The sequence below is a fragment of the Camelina sativa genome, chromosome 5, assembly GCF_030686135.1.
Source record: "Camelina sativa cultivar CO46 ecotype springtype chromosome 5, ASM3068613v1".
In the NCBI taxonomy this organism is placed as follows: domain Eukaryota; kingdom Viridiplantae; phylum Streptophyta; class Magnoliopsida; order Brassicales; family Brassicaceae; genus Camelina; species Camelina sativa.
This window is the reverse complement of record NC_141884.1, coordinates 26659496-26672793: the sequence shown is the minus strand read 5'-3', so window position 1 is coordinate 26672793 and position 13298 is coordinate 26659496.

The following is a 13298-nucleotide window of genomic DNA, read 5'->3' as shown; positions in this document are numbered from 1 at the left end:
GATATTTCTCTGCTTGGTAGTTAATCCAGTTGGATATTATAAGTTGAGTGGGCAGGTGTAACATTGCAATGTTATACTCGGACCAGGTGATTCCCCTGAATACCGATATCTCGAGGGGCTGAGGGCTCCGAGAGTGGCAGAGGGGATGTTGTTCTCCTGAGGGGATGAGTAGTTCCCCTGATACCGAGATCTTGAGGATTATGGTCCAAGAGTGAGACGGTATAACTCGAAGACGCTGGTCTGAGAGTGAGATCGGTATGACTCGAAGGTTGCGACCTAAGAGTGGAAGAGTTGGGAGCAAGCAATTCCTAGGACGTGAGTATAAACATAACGATTGAATGTAGACCTCGAGAGATTGACGGTGGTTTAATCTCGGGTTTTGGATGTGTTGACCTTTGGGACAGGGTTTTATGACCAGAGTGGTTATGAATGTTTGGCTGTGCGCCAGGATTGTGAGGCCGGTGGTGCTGGAGTCCCGAGAAGGGGAGTTACAGCAGGTTTGAGCCGGGAAAGGCATGTTTGCCAGATACATAAGTTCACGAGAAGCCTTCATGGCAGGATATACTAATCATTGCAACGATACTGGATGAAGTTCATTGGAGATGGACAGGGTTGCTAGATTCAAGGTTTTGGTAATCTTGTTGGAGGGAATAAGTCAAGTGGTTTGAGTTAGCTGCCTGCAAAGCATTTGACGCGGTGAATCAGAATATGCGAACGTATGGTACTTGTTTGTTTTATTACGCTCGTATTGATGATTTACTGTGGAGAATTGCCAAGTAGAAAAGCTATTTCTGGAATAAGTTATCTTGGGAAAGTTTCCCTAAGTGGCAAGTTACTAGAGGTTCTTGGACGAACAAGAGGGTTGATATTTAGGTGGCGGCGATTTGATGTCGGCATACTTGAGTATTTGTTTAGTTGAGCTGAGGAAGCAACTAGAGGATTTATGGAGCAAGGGATTTATACGTTCTAGTGTATCACCGTGGAGAGCACTGGTGTTATTTATTAAGAAGAAGGATGGGAGTTTCCGCTTGTGCATTGACTAATGGGGTTTGAACCGGGTCACTGTCAAGAACAAGTACCCTCTTCCCAGGATTGATGAGTTGTTGGATCAGTTGGGAGGTGCTACTTTGTTCTCCAACGTAGGTATGGCGTCGAGTTATCATCAGATACCGATAGATGAGACAGATGTGAGAAAGACGGCTTTCAGGACGAAATATGGGCATTATGAGTTCATGGAGATGCCTTTTTGGGTTGACTAACGCGCCAACATCGTTTAGATTGATGAACAGTGTGTTTCAGGAGTTTCAGGACGTGTCTGTCATCTTTTTCGTCGATGATATCCTGGTATTTTCTAAGAGTCCTGAGGAGAATGCAGTGAATTTGAGGGCAGTTCTGGAGAAGCTGCGGGAGCAGAAGTTGTTTGCTAAGTTGAGCAAGTGTAGTTTTTGGAAGCGTGAGATGGGTTCTCTGGGTCACATTGTGTATGCAGAGTGAGCTTCTGTAGATCCAGAGAAGATTCAGATTATCAGGGATTGGCCTAGACTACAGAATGTCACTGAGTCAGGAGTTTCCTTGGTTTCGCAGATTACTACAGGACCAGGAGATGAAGTCTCTGGTAGGGGAGATCAGTGCGTTGAGCTTGTGTGCGGTTTTCTCGAGAACCATTGGGTTAGGAGGCGGCTTATAGAGCGGATCTTCTGGGCAGGGTGTGGTTGGCTCAGGAAAAGGATTTGGGGCTGGTGAATGTCTCTAAGGATGTTGATTCAGAGTATCATGTCTCAACTAATGGTACTATCTTGGTGCACGGTCGGATTTGTGTGCCCAAGGATGAAGATTTGAGATAGGAGATCTTGAGGGAGGCTCATGCGAGCATGTTTTCTATTCATCCAGGAGCGACTAAGATGTACCGTGATCTCAAGAGGTACTATCATTAGGTCGGGATGAAGAAGGTTGTAGCTAGTTGGGTCGCGAGGTGCGACGTGTGTCAGCTGGTGAAGGCTGAGCATCAGGTTCCAAGCGGATTACTAAAGAGTCTACCCATTCCAGAGTGGAAGTGGGATATGATCACGATGGATTTTGTGGTAGGATTGCCAGTGTCACGGACTTTTGATGCTATTTGGGTCATTGTGGACCGGTTGACTAAGTCAGCATATTTTCTGTCCATTAAGAAGATTGATGGAGCAGCGGTCTTGGCTAAGAAGTATGTGAGAGAGATAGCCAGATTGCATGGGGTGCCAGCGAGCATTGTGTCTGACATGGATTCTAAGTTCACTTCGGTGTTCTGGAAGGTATTTCAGACAGAGATGGGCACTAAGGTGCATATGAGTACAGCTTATCATCCCCAGACAGATGGACAGTCTGAGAGGACGATCCAGACACTGGAGGATTTGCTGAGGATGTGTGTGTTGGATTGGGGTGGCCATTGGGCAGATCACCTGAACCTGGTAGAGTCTGCTTACAACAACAGTTATCAGGCAAGTATTAAGATGGCTCCTTATGAGGCTTTGTATGGGAGACCATGTCGTACACCATTATGCTGGACTCAGATGGGGGAGAGGAGCATGTTTGGTTCTAGTTTTGTTCAGGAGACCTCCGAGAAGATTCGGGTTCTCAAGCTGAACATGAAGGAGGCTCAGGATAGACAGAGGAGTTATACTGACAGGAGGAGGAGAGATCTTGAGTTTCAGGTAGGAGACAGAGTGTACCTCAAGATGACCATGTAGTGGGGTCCGAACAGGTCATTGTCAGAGACTAAGTTGAGTCCGAGGTATATTATCCATTTAGAGTGACTGAGCGGGTTGGACCAGTGGCATATAGACTGGAGTTACCTGAGGTGAAGCGTGCATTCCATAAGGTCTTCCATGTGTTTATGTTGCGGAAGTGTCTTCGTGAGGGTGAGCAGGTGTTGGCTAAGATTTCTGAGGATCTTCAGCCTAACATGACAGTGGAGGCGAGACCAGTGAGGGTTCTCGAGAGGAGGATCAAGGAACTTCGGAAGAAGAAGATTCCTTTGATGAGAGTCTTGTGGGACTGTGATGGTGTTGAGGAGCAGACTTGGGAGCCTGAGGCAAAGATGAAGGCAAGGTTCAAGAAGTGGTATGAGAAGCAAGCCGCGACTTGAGCTTGTTTAGCCTGGTCCCATCTGTAATCCGTGGCTGGAGCGGGAATGGAGTATTCCAGCCCATCTCTCTTGTTACTCGGTCGCTTGGGGTGGTTGGTTGTGCGGCTCAGTAACAAGATGAGGTGGTGCTCGGGGTACAAAGTTTCCGTGAGGCGGGAGTTTTGGAGGAAAGCTTCCTGAAATGGAGGTTTCTTAAAGTGGAAAGTTTCCAAAAATGGAAAGTGCTAAATATGGAAAGTTTTACGGGAATTAGAATTTGTCCATTTTAGCGGTGGGAAGCCTTGGAGGGGCTTTTGTGGCCTTTGTGGCGGACTTTCGAGTCAGTGTGCCTGTGTGTGGCGGTCTTGTTAGACATTGTGTGGCCTTTGTGGCGGGCTTTTAGCCAATTATGTGGCCTTTGTGGCGGGCTTTTAGCCAATTGTTGGCCTTTGTGGCGGGCTGTTTAGCCAGAGTGTCCTTGTGACGGTCCTTCGGGACGGATGGTCTTTGTGACGGTCCTTCGGGGCAGATGGTCTTTGTGACGGTCCTTCGGGACGGATGGTCTTTGTGATGGTCCTTCGGGACGGATGGTCTTTGTGACGGTCCTTCGGGACAGATGGTCTTTGTGACGGTCCTTCGGGACAGATGGTCTTTGTGACGGTCCTTCGGGACGAGTGGCCTTGGTGGCGGTCCTCTTTAGGACATTTGTTTTGTCCTTGGTGGCGGTCCTCGTTAGGACATTTTGTTGGCCTTTGTGGCGGCCCTTGTGGCGTGCATATGATCCTTGTGTGGTCATGGGGTATCCCGGTGAGGGGATATGTGGTTGGTAGGACATTGAGATGTTTTTACGCGAGCCACGAGAAGGAAACCTGGATAGGGATAGGACTCAGACGTGTTCAGAATCGTTTGCTCGCGACTCTTGGGGGACTTAGGTTCTCCTAGTACTACCATATTCAGAGACTTTGTGGCTTGGGGGTATGGTTGGTATATAGACTTTGGATGACGATTCGGGGGCGTGCTGTAGGGTGGCAACCCGAGAGACGAGTTTGGATTTTTTCTTATATATTATGGCATGCGGGCTTTGGCCTGATGAGGAGCCAACATTTAGCATGCAGACTTAGGTCTGATGAGGAGCCAATAAAACTCAAGGTTTAGGCCTATGGGTAAAGGAAAGTCCAAAAAGTCAAGAGCAAATGACGCCTGGAGCGTGAGTCTATCGCCTAGAGGTGACCTTCTGTAGATCAGTTGGAGGAGTGCGGGCCGTGGAGACGGTTGCACAGGAGTCCTTGGCTGATAGTTGTTCGAGATTCGAGGACGAATCCAGTTTGGTGGGGGAGAATTGTAACACCCGCAAACCAATTTGAGTGTTTTGGGTGAGGGTGTCGATCGACACCAAGGGGGTGTCGGTCGACACCACTGATTTTCTGGTTCGACCAGATTGAGTTTTTAATCGATTTGGACCGGTTTGGTTTAAGGAAAACCATTAAACCGTGATATTTAAGTGGGAGAACGACCTAGGTCGTGTTTTGTTGTTGCCTAGCCGCTGAAAACAAAGAGAAAGAGGAGAAGGAAGAGTAAACTTGATTTTGGTGTTCAAAGCAAAAAGGAACAGAATCGTCAGGGTTTGGGAGAAGGAGGATATGTATTCTCAAATTGTTTTGAAAGGTATTGAGTTTTGGTAGGGTTGTAGCAAAGAGATTTTTGTACACTCTCTTTTTACAGAACTGAATTTGGGTTAATATTCTAGGAGATATCGGCAGTTTCGTGGGGCATTTCTTTTCTGTCGCGGTTTGAGACCAGCGGGAGTTTCGGGATCGATTGCGGTTTCATCTGAGATCTGATCGTGCTGAAATTTTGTGGGAAGCTTCGTGACACCTAGGAATAGCTTTGCACTGGAGGGATTTGATAGTTAACGGTTCATTTTCATTTTAGAAGGTGAGTGCATGACCATGGCTAATCTAAGCCTTTGATTCCCTTGTTCTTGCTTGTTGTTGCTTCTTTGTGTGTTTTTCTTGCTGGGATTGGTTTATACAGGTTCCTAAGGAGGTATAAGGCTTGGGTATTGAGTATTGGGCGTTTTGGAGGAGATTTGGGAGCGAGATTCGACTCTCGACTTCGCGCGGATCGCAGTTGCAGAGGGAGTGTCGATCGATACCACTTGGTGTCGGTCGACACCAGCAAATTGGGCATCAATCGACACTGTGGGGTAGTGTCGGTCAACACCATTGAGCCAGTGTTGGTCGACATTAGGCTGGTGTCGGTCGACACCTCCCTTCCAGCGAGACGATGTTTGATTTCCTGGTTTGTGTGTTTGTTTGTTGCTTGTTTTGGAACTTTGGAATCATTGTTGCTTGTATGTATAGCCCAGTAGATGGGAGGATTGCCTCACTGAGTGTTTATCAAATACTCATGCATCTCAATTTGTGTTTGTGGTGCAGGTAAAGGCAAAGTGTGATCGTGGAATCAAGGCAATGAAGAGGAGGATGTTCTAGGGACTCGATTGGATGTTGTCTGACATTGCTAGGTTGCTAGAGTTGAGTCATTAGAAACATTGCTAGGTTGCTGGTTCAATGTTTCTTGTTGTTTGGTATTGGGATATTGCCTTTGCTATAATATCGGATTGTTATTGGTTATTATTGGTTTGTTATTGGATATTGATTTATGTTATTCCACTGTTAATTGTGAATGTGGTTAGGTGGCTAGTGAGTATGGGACCACTAGTTGTAGTTTATTTATATATATATATTATTTATTATTAAAAAAAAAAAAAGGTCGGTCGTTTCACGATATACCAACCATACTCCCAAGCCACAAAGTCTCAGAATATGGCAGTACTAGGAGAACCTAAGTCCCCCAAGAGTCGCGAGCAAACAATCCTGAACACGTCTAAGTTCTATCCCTATCCAGGTTTCCTTCCCGTGGCTCGCGTAAAATATCTCAATGTCCTACCAACCACATATCCTCTCTCTGGAATACCTCATGACCACACCAGGATCATATACATGCCACGAGGCCAAACAAATATCCTAAACAGGACCGTCACCAAGGCCAAACAATCTGTCCTAAACAGGACCATCACAAAGACCAAACAATATGTCCTAAACAGGACCATCACAAAGACCAAACAATCTGTTTTAAACAGGACCGTCACAAAGACCAAACCATCTGTCCTAAACAGGACCGTCACAAAGACCATCTGTCCCGAAGGACCGTCACAAAGACCATCTGTCCCGAAGGACCGTCACAAAGACCATCTGTCCTGACGGACCGCCTAAACAGGCACTCTGGCTAAACAGCCCGCAACAAAGGCCACACATCTGACTAAACAGCCCGCCACAAAGGCCACACATCTGGTTAAACAGCCCGCCACAAAGGCCAAATAACTGGCTAAACAACCTGCCACAAAGGCCACACAATGTCTAAAAAGACTGCCACACAAGGCACAATGACTCAAAAGTCCGCAACTAAGGCCACAAAAGCCCCTCCAAGGCTCTCCACCACTAAAATAGACAAATTCTAACTCACATAAAACTTTTCATATTTAGCACTTTCCACTTTTGAAAACTTCTATTTCAGGAAACTTTCCTCAAAAAACCCCCACCTCACGGAAACTTTGTACCCCGAGCACCACCTTATCTTGTTACTGAGTCGCACAACCAACCACCCTAAGCGACCGAGTAAACAAGAGAGATGGGCGCTCCAGCCACGGATTACAGATGGGACCAGGCTAGACAAGTTCAAGTCGAGGCTTGCTTCTCATACCACTTCTAAAACCTTGCCTTCATCCTCGCCTCAGGTTCCCAAGTCTGCTCCTCCACACCATCATAGTCCCAAAGGACTCTCATCAAAAGAACCTTCTTCTTCCGAAGTTCCTTGATCCTCCTCTCGAGAACCCTCACTGGTCTCACCTCCAAAGTCATGTTAAGCTGAAGATCTTCAGGAATCTTAGCCAACAACTGATCATCCTCACGGAGACACTTCCGCAACATAGAAATATGAAATACCTTGTGGAACGCACGCATAACCTCAGGCAACTCCAGCCTATATGCTACCGGTCCCACCCGCTCAATCACCCTGAACGGACCCATAAACCTCGGACTCAACTTAGTCTCTGTCAATGACCTGTTCGGACCCCGCAACATGGCCATCTTAAGGTAAACTCTGTCTCCTACCTGAAACTCAAGATCTCTCCTCCTCCTATCAGCATATATACTTCAGGCTCTTATGATGTGTAAACACCTGTACCTTTGCACCATAAAGATAAGATCTCCAAATCTTCAGGGCAAAAACTACATCAGCCATCTCCATATCATGAGTAGGATAGTTGCCCTCATGCTTCCGCAACTGCCGCGAAGCATAGGCAATCACCCTCCCATGCTGCATCAGCACACACCCCAAACCAACTCTAGATGCATCAGTATAAACCACATATGTTTCTCCCTGCTCAGGCAAAAGCCAACACTGGTGTAGTAGTCAACATCTCCTTAAGGCTTTCAAAGCCCTCCTCACACTCCTATGACCACACAAAATGGACATCTTTCTCTGTCAACTTAGTCATAGGGCGTGCTCTACTTGCAAAACCCTGCACAACCTCCTGTAGTAACCTGCCAAACCAAGGAAACTCCTGATCTCTGTGGCATTCTGTAGTCTAGGCCAATCCCTGATAGCCTGAATCTTCTCCGGATCTACAGAAACCCCCTCTGCAGAAACAATGTGACCCAGAAAACCCATCTCACGCTGCCAAAAACTGCACTTGCTCAACTTAGAAAACAATTTCTGCTCCCGCAGCTTCTCCAGAACTGCCCTCAAATGCACTGCATGCTCCTCAGGACTCTTAGAATATACCAGGATATCGTCGATGAAAATGATGACAGACACGTCCAGAAACTCTTGAAACACGATGTTCATCAATCTCATAAACGCTGCTGGTGCGTTAGTCAACCCGAAAGGCATCACCACAAACTCATAATGCCCATACCTCGTCCTGAAAGCCGTCTTCCTCACATCTGCCTCATCTATCGGTATCTGATGATAACCCGACGCTAGATCTACCTTGGAGAACCAAGTAGCACCCCTCAACTGATCCAACAACTCATCGATCCTAGGAAGAGGGTATTTGTTCTTTACAGTAACCCGGTTCAAACCCCGATAATCAATACATAACCGAAAACTCCCATCCTTCTTCTTCACAAACAACACCGACGCTCCCCACGGTGATACACTAGGACAGATGAATCCCTTACTCAACAAATCGTCTAGCTGCTTCTCCAGCTCTGCCATCTCTGCTGGAGCCATTCTGTAAGGAGCCTTGGATAACGGTGTCGTCCCCGGTTCCAGTTCAATAGTAAAAGGATCCAACCGAGATGGTAGTAATCCCTGCAAAGACTTAAACACATCCTGAAACTCCTCCACTACCGGAATACCGCTAACCGTAGACTTCTCCACTGACTCTGGCATAGATATAGTAATCAGATAAGCCTCACGGCCCTTCTCGATCATCTTCCCAACCTGAATGGCCAAGATCATGAGACTCCCCGAAGTTGGTCTAATACCCTGAAAAACCAACTTCCCTCCTGGACGCTCAAACTCCACTCTACCCCGATGACATACCAAATGCACCATATGCCGATGCAACCAATCCATTCCGAGAATAACATCATACAACTCCACTGGACTGATAAGCAAATCCGCTGGCCACGACTCTCCTGCGATCTGAATATCAACTCCTCCAACTCGTCCAATAACCCTCAGGTACTTGCCTCCCGCAACTCTGACAACTCCTAAACGCTCCCCGGGATCCCCTCTGATTCCCGCACTCTCTGCACACTCCGGAGTAATGAAGCTATGAGAAGCTCCAGAATCAAACATAACGTGGGACTTAAACCCGCCCACCAACAAGGTCCCTACACAAACCTCATGTGTTGAGAACCTAACACTTTATCACAGGAAAAACATAAAATCTGAACCTACTAAAATTCACAAATCTTAAGTACCAGAAATTATATATGTGATCGCCCCGGCACTGGTTCCAGCAGTCTCTGCAGTCGTGTAAACCCGTGGCGCCTGCTCAATCCATGCCACCTGCTGACCTCCAGGCTGCACCTGCTGCAACGCTGCCACTGCTGTCGGCTGCAACTTGGGACACAAGGGCCTGATGTGCCATGGCTCCCTGCAATGATAGCATACACGAACCCCTGCTGTCGGAGCACTCCTCTTGGGACAACTAGCAAACTTGTGATCCTTGCTCCCACACTTGAACCAACCCGTGCCACTCTGCGTCTGCGTAGCTTCCCACCTCCTCTTGGTTCCTTGCACAGGCTTGCCGCCCCGGCTAGAACTTCCATGATGCTGAGCCTTACTAGGCTGAACCGCTGAACTAACCGCCACTGACTGTGCCCGGATATCCTCCTCAATCTCTGCTGCAGTCTCAACCAGCTCTGCACGCGTAGCATAGCTATGTCCTCTACAATGGACCCTCAAGTCATCACGAAGAGCCCTCATAAACCTCCTGATCTGGGCCTCCTCCGGCTCTATAGCCCGACCCCGTAACATAGTAGCCGACTGAACTCTAAGTCTAGCTCCCGCACTGACTGCGTCCCCTGAGACAACTGAAGGAACTGCACCTCCAACCGGTCCAATGCCTCTCTAGCAAAATATTTGTGGTTGAACTCCAAGACAAAGTCAGCCCAAGTCATCTCCCTCTGCACTCTCCTAGCAGTCACTGATCTCCACCACACCTCGGCATCACCACTCAAATGATGGACCCCTATATCCATCCAAAACTCCTCAGGACATCTCAGATTATGGAAGTTACATTCCACACTCGTCCTCCATGCATCCGCAACAGTAGGGTCTGTACCACCCGAAAACCTCTCAGTGAAGAGACCCTTCATCTCCTTGAGCATGGAAAAATAACGTCCGTGAGCTCCTGCATCCGCAGCCACTGGCTTCCGCTCCTCCGCCACCACTGGTGGAACTACCTGAGTCTGAGCCGGTGCCACTGGTGGCAACTGCTCCAACAATTGTGCTAGCATAGCCGCAAAATCAGCACCAGAAACTCCACCCGCTGGGACTCCCACACCCGGAAACCTAGCACCACCAGCCACTGGAGCATCAACACCGCCCCCTCCGGCCACATTCATGGAATCCTCCTGGGCACCCTAGCAACCTAACAGAAGCCAGACAACCAAGCGAACCACTAGAACATCCTCCTCTTCATTGCCCTTGATTCCACGATCACACTTTCCCTTTACCTGCACCACAAACACAAAATGCAATGCATGAGTATGTTATAAACACTCAGTAATGCAATCCTCCCATCTACTGGGCTATACACACAAGCAATAGAGAAATCTCTAACCATCAATCAACAAACAATCAATCAACAATAACAAACCATGACTCTGCATTGACCGACACCAACATGCATCGACCGACACCACAATGGGGATGCATCGACTGACACAAGGGATGCATCGACCGATGCAAGTTACACATGCATCGACCGACACCCGAACTGCATCGACCGACGCATGCTCGACATAACACGAAAACCCTACGGTTTTACGCACCGTCCTCGCACTTGCATCGACCGACGCACAGAGTGCATCGACCGATGCAATGCCAATCATCGTGTTTCCCCGAAGCTTCTCGCCGGATCTTTGTTCCTGCAACCACAAAACTCGATCCCAAGCCACAAGAAAGCTTCCTAACGTCCAGACTAACGATCTAACAAGCCTAACAACACATAACAAGCAGATCAAAGAAATCTCTAGCTTAGATAAGCCATGGTACTGCACTTACCTTTGCCAAGACGAAACCGAACCTCAAACAAGCAATAGAACACTCCGAGCAAGCTCCTACAACGTTCTAAGCCTCAGATCTCACCAGGAAACGCCACAAATCCATAAAAATTACCAAGAACACCAAGAACACTCTTTCTCTCTTTTGTTTCTCTCAAAAGCGGCCAAAGTCGACTAATGAGACAAAAGAATCGACTTATGGGTTTCCTAACCCAAAACCAAGCGTTTAACTTAAGTCAAAACGCAGAATAATTAACATGCATCGACCGATGCACTATATGCATCGATCGATGCAATCCCCTAAACCGGGATTTTGGTTCACGGATGTTACAGTATCTATGAACGCATCTGGTAATTGATTTGCCAAACTTTGTAAATGTACAATTTTATGAACTTCCAGTTCACGTTGATGTGTAGGGAGATCAAGATATATCAAAGATGGTGTATACCATGTAATATCTTTTGGTACTTGTTTAATTCCTCCCCCTAACGCTGGAAATTCATCTTCATTAAAATGGCAATCGGCAAAACGTGTCATAAACATATCACCAGTTTGCGGTTCAAGATATTGAATTATACTCGGTGATGCATAACCAACATATATACCCAATCTCCTTTGTGGCCCCATTTTTGTTCTTTGCGGTGGGGCTATAGGAACATAAACCGCACATCCAAAAATAGGGAAATAGGATATGTTTGGCTCTTGGCCAGATGCTAATTGTAAAGGGGAATATTTATTATATGCGCTTGGTCATATTTGGACCAATGACGCAGCATGCAATATAGCATGATCCCATATAGAAATTGGGAGCTTTGTTCTCAATATTAACGGTCTAGCAATGAGTTGTAGCCGTTTAATCAAAGATTCAGCCATGCCATTTTGTGTATGAACATGAGGAACCGGATGCTCAACATCGATTCATATTGACATACAATAGTCCTTGATAGCTTGTGAAGTGAATTTACCAGCGTTATCAAGCCTGACTTTCTTTATGGCATAATCAGGGAATTGAGCTTTCAACCTGATTATTTGGGCAATGAATTTTGCGAAAGCCGTGTTTCGTGTTGTCAATAGACACACATTTGACCATCTACTAGATGCGTCAATCATTACCACAAAATAATGAAACGGCCTGCATGAAGGGTGGATAGGTCCACATACATCAACATGTATTCTCTCTAAGAACAATGGTGATTTATTCCTAATTTTGGCTGGCGATGGCCGAATTATGAGTTTCCTTAAGAACATGCATCACATGAAAACTCATCATATCTAAAAATCTTTTGGTTCTTCAATGGATGACCATTAGAATTTTGCACAATCTTTCGCATCATGACTGAACCAGGATGTCCAAGTCTTTCATGCCATATCTTAAATGTACTAGTAAACTTAGAGTTTACTGTAACATAAGATGCAAAATTTTTATTTTTGTGCAATATAATCCAGAGGATAATATTGGCAATTCTTCCAAATTGATGCCATTCTTATTCAGAGTCTCTATATGATATCCATTTCTTCGGATATCTCTGAAACTAATCAAGTTTTTATGAGACTTAAGACAATATAATGCATCAATTTCAAATTTTGTTCCCCTTGGCATTGAAAAACTGGCTTTTCCAAAGCCTATAATAATCTTTGCATTACCACATATAGTGCTCACGCTTCTCGCGGGATCTTTTATTTTGAGAGAGGAGAAATATTTTTTCTCTTTAAGTATTGAGTGCGTTATAGCACTGTCTGCTAGATACATATCTCCATCCTCAATCTCAAAATTTGACATTTTCTGAGATAAAATATTTATAAAATAAGCATTAATAAAATAACATATAGTCTTACAAAAAGGCTTATTATATATTACAATAAAACTACTATTCAAAAATATATTTATTAAAAACCTAAAGTATATATCAAACTATGACAAAACATATTATGGCATATTGGCCTTGTTCGCATGATTTTCCGTTTTCATGATTAACGAGAAAATCTGCTATATCGAGATGGGGTTCATCGTTTAGGCCATGGAAAGAAGGTCCAGCTCATCATAGATGAGGATGGTCTCAACATCCCTTTCTTTTGCCTTTTGGGATGCTTGGTACAGATCGGCCAAATGTTTTGGAATACGACAGGTTTGATACCACTGTCCTTTCATGCTGCATCTTTAACAAGTACTTTCACCTTGTTTCTTTACAACGCGACCAACATTATTGATTTGAAGATTTTTGTTGGTTTTTCTTGCGTTGAAATCATTAGGAAAGAGACCCCTTCCTTTTCCTCTTCCACGACCGTGACCACGGCCTTGAACGCATCCACGTCCGCATCCTCATCCTTGCCAATTATTAACGCTAGATGTAGCAACATTCACTTCTGAAAGTGGAGCTGATCCAGTTGGAAGGGT